The sequence below is a fragment of the Otolemur garnettii genome, unplaced genomic scaffold (genome assembly GCF_000181295.1).
Source record: "Otolemur garnettii isolate 467f Iridium unplaced genomic scaffold, OtoGar3 scaffold00022, whole genome shotgun sequence".
Taxonomy (NCBI): Eukaryota; Metazoa; Chordata; class Mammalia; order Primates; family Galagidae; genus Otolemur; species Otolemur garnettii.
This window is the reverse complement of record NW_003852417.1, coordinates 530,192-534,857: the sequence shown is the minus strand read 5'-3', so window position 1 is coordinate 534,857 and position 4,666 is coordinate 530,192.

The following is a 4,666-nucleotide window of genomic DNA, read 5'->3' as shown; positions in this document are numbered from 1 at the left end:
TTAGATATGCCCCATGCTTTGTTAGTAGAACCAGTTAAATTCACTAATAAGTTGAATTTAGTGATGAATTCAGAAAGGGAGTAACTAAGGAGTCAGAATATTGACCTGCACAACACAGTGGACGTTTATTTTGACAAGGACAACATGGGATGATCACATTTGAAGGGCATGTGACATTTGAAATGACATCTAGACACCCCCCCAGATATGTCAAGTAAGGACTTTGATTGTCTCCACATATTCATTATCCTGGACGTGCTCTGGACTGGCTCTCCTGCTTCATCTCCCGCCACTCCAGACACACTGGCCTTCTTTTCTATTCTTGAGAAAATCCATTTTATTTCCCCTAAAGATATTATTTTTCTCTGTGGTCATCACTGGGCTGGCTGCTTCTTCACATTCAGTTTGCACCTTGAAAGTCCTCTCCAGAGGGCAGCCTCACCAGGCCGCACAGTCAGAAGTACCTGCAGCTCACCTCCATCTCCGCAGCAGCCCACCCCATCTCTGCAGCAGCTCATCCCGTCTCTGCAGCAGCCCACCCCATCTCCGCAGCAGCTCACCCACTGTCAGATGGGCCCCCCTTTGTTTATTCATTGGCTCTGTCCCCGCTTTGGGTAATATCTCCATGAAGGCAGAAACAGTGCCTGCTATAACAGTAGGTGATCACGGGAATAAACAAACACACAACCTGGAAACACGGGAGAAGTTGGCTGACCTTTCCGGGGAGCCAGGTAGGCTGTTCTCCGGGAGCGGAGACGGCAGGAACCAGAGCACATTTTGACAGATGCAGGAGCAACGAACCAGAGCCTCTCTGATTTATTCTGCAGCAGATGTTCTTTCTGTTCTCTGACCTCTGTCCTGGGGACAGCAATTTAGAAAATGAGGGGGTGGCAGCGCATGATTATGCCACATACACTTATTTAATTGAAATGATCTCATTTTGTAATAGAGACTGCAGGCTGGGAGGGAGCCCTGAGCGGCAGCTGCTCTGCCCTCCCTGGGCTCTTCACCTGGACTCTGGGCTCAGGGTCCTTCTTTGCTAATCTCTCTCTCTGGCATCCTGGGCCTTTCCCCCGTGCCTTAGAGACTACTTGTCTGCCTCTCCCAGCAGTTAAATTTTAACGATCCCTTTCTTCCATCTCTCCTGGCATTCCACTTGTTTTTACTTATGTAAGTGCTGTTCCAGGCTCTGACTTCAGGCATCTTCCTGCTCAAAGCTGTGCATGGGGACGGCCTCAGCTCGCGCTCACAGCCTGCCTCCCTCCTTGCTCACCTGGACGCCTGTTCCCTGTGGTGTGTGTGAGATCTCCCTCAGCCTGGACATGCAGTCAGTGATCTGGCAAAGTTAAAGATTCCTCTCTCCACCCTTTCCAGAATTTCCATTTTCTAGGTCATTTGCTGTCCTCTCGTTATTTTTTGCCCCTCCCCACAAAGCGTCTCTGGACGACCAGCTAATGCAGAAAAACAGGAACGGTTAACTTCTGTAGTGATTGGGAATTTCAATCACAAACACAGATGTTCAGATAATAAAATTTTCCTTTAATGCATTCAAAGATGTTCAAGCACATAGTTTATAGAGTCAAGTAAGCTCTATAATGTTTGCGACAAAAACAGCAGGCTGTGTCACCCCTCTCCCCTCAAGCATCACCTCAAAAAGGTGGCCACTTCCCACCCACCTGTCTCGCTGAATTTTCCTGCAGTTACTTAGGCCTCCACATCTTTCCAAAGGATACCTATATATTTCTATTTATTGATTTTTCCATTCAAGATGGTATCTAATGACTTCCTAAGGTGTAAGGTGCAGATTCGACTTCCTCGTAACACCCCCAACTCAGCCATGCCCCTTTTCTCCAAAATAAATTTCTGTGGCTCATGATCATTTTCTTCCTTGGAGAAATGTTTTCCCGGTACTTAATACTCGATCTCTTTGTGACCATTTAGATTTGTAAGTGCTGCTACTTCACGCTTCCTCTCCCACCCTACCAGAAGGATTCGCTTCCTCCTAACATGTTGAATTTGTTTTCCATGAAGACATCTTCCAGGAGTCTTCTGTCTTTCTTCTCCAATAAGCTAGGTTTGTACCTAGCTGTTCCCATGAGATTTTTCTTTATAGCCACCCTGGGAATTTGTTCATTCACGTTTCTTTTTTGTCTTCTGGGTAGGATATTTCTTTCCTAGCGTAAGGACCAAAGGAAACCTCTCCCTTCACTCTCAGAAAATTCACCTGAGAAAAGGTAGGTTAATTGAAGAAAAGGCATTAAAATTTGTTAATGTGAACACGAGGAAGAAACGCAGGGGCTACCCCAATCCCCCCCCCCTCCTGATGGTATATAGAAGCTCAGACACCATCTGGAAGGGACAGGAGGAATGGGGGTGTGGATGGTGAGGCCTGGCTAGCCCAGGTGGTCTTGTTAGCCAGATGAGACCTCACAGGCGGCAGCCCTCAGACAGAATAGGTAGAACTTGTTTCTTTCACACCTTCAATGGGGTCAGACTCTGAGTTCATCTTTCCTGGCATGGATAAGAGAAGACCCCGGAGAAAACCTGGTTGTTTCCATGGAAATATTTTCTTACAAATGCAAGTGTCCCCCCCAAAAGGTCACTGCACAAGGCCACTTTGGTTTGTAGGCCCCTCTGAATAGCCATCTCGTAATATGCTGAAGAAATACATTCCGTGGTCAAATATTGTGATTTCCTTCATGGAATGCATTTTCTCCCTCTTTCTTGGCTTAATTCCTCCTTGAATGGAGTTCATCCTACAGCCTAGCTTTCATGGCATGGGAAATAAAATTTTTAGAGTTTGTTTATCTGAAGGCATCAGCCTACCCTGTCACTTCACTGAGAGTTGGAGTACAAATAGCATTATAGGTAAAAAGTAATTGTTCCCATAATAATTTTGAATATGCTCCTTATTTTCTTCCAGATTCTTCTGCTGTTGAAAAACTCTTGTTTTAATTATCTCTAGCCACCTGTCTCAGGCTTAGCTTTGAAAACCACAACTTATTGTCTGTCATGATTCTCTGGGTTGGTTGACAGCACTCTTGCTGGAGTCACCTGTGCATTGTCACATTGAGGCACCAGGAATGCTGTGACTTGATACTGTGTTCACCTGGGAGAGCTGAGGCTGGTGGGTTTTTCTCCTCTGTGGTGTTTCACACCTAAGGGGACAGCAGTGTTCCAGAAAGATAAGACCCTGGACATAATAGCAACATATTAGTCACTTGCTTGCATCCCATTTGCTGATGCCACATTGGCTAGAACATGTTTATGGCCAAGCCCAGGGTCAGTTTGAGAGACAGTTACACCTGGACTTGGGCACTGGGAGTACGATTGACCTGGCAACCTTAGTGTGCCATTCTACAGCAGTCGACCCTCTGGTCCCAATGACACATGTCCCTCCAAAAGCAAAACATACTCATGATCCTTAAAGGCCATCAAATTATCATACGGAGCTTGAATTTCATGATCTTATTATCTGTGTCTATCTCAGACATGGATTAGGTTCTGTGGATGTGTTTCTCTTTGATTCAGAAATCTGTGAATTAAAAAGACATGCTATTGCCTTCCAGAGACTAGGATAGGATGTCTGCAATGGACACTCCCATTTAAAAGGGGGGAAGAGCAAGAAGAACACAGAAGTCACTGGTCCATAGCAATTCTGAAACCTAGATGATCACATGGTGTTAGGAGCCCTAGTCTGGGCACCAGAAATTGTCCCTGACGAGGCTCAGTTTTGTCCCTTTGAAGTAGTTCTTTAATTTTTCATGTTTCTTGGTTCTACCCGCTGGGAGTCTTCCCTCTGAAACATCTTTCTTTGATAAAAGTAGGTCATATCAACTCCTAGGTGGTTCCTCAGCTTTTCTGGCTTTCAGAGATGCATTTTCTTTTTGAATGATTTCTGTCAGTACAAACTTGTACCACTCCTTCAAAGTCTTCATGGGGAGTTTGTGAATCTGAATGTGATTCTGTCTATGTCTTAAGAGCCACACCCATGATATGACTCTGTTTTAGAGAACCATGGGCCCTGTGAGCCGGGTTGCAGTGAGAACATGGTTATGAGTAACTGAAGTGCTTCTTTTTCTTTTTTTTCTAGCTAAGAGAGTCTCCTAAGCTGGGGTCCCTCCAGGATCCTAACAACGGAGCTATGAACACATTCTCGATTCGCTCTTTACCCTGAGGCCATTTCTTATTTTGAGAGTCCTTTGCCAGCTAGAGAGCCTGAAAATGTGAAACCGTTTTATTTTCCAACCCAGTAAGTCTGGATTGGAAATTCTTCTTGCATGCTGAATAGTTCTGTCTTTAGCTCATGTTATCTTCCCGTATCTAATCACATAGAGCTAACAGAAGCCAACTGGCACTTTCAATATTCTGCCTAGGAATCTTATCTGCATTCATAGGTTAATTTGGTACATTTTCTATTTTCTAGCCATTTTGCCACTTGTTTCACGACTATAAAACATGGGTCATCATCCTTTAAGGCTCTGGTATCAGTTTTATCACCACAGTCCCAGCCATTAGCAAGCTCCTGTCTGCCCAGCCAGCCTGCCCGGCTGCCCCTCCCCAGAGCCAACAGGACATGTGTCAGGTCATTGTGACAGCAGGGCCCTGTTTCCAGACCCCTTCCTGTTTTAGGTATCCATTGCTGCAAAGCAAAGCCCTCTAAAAC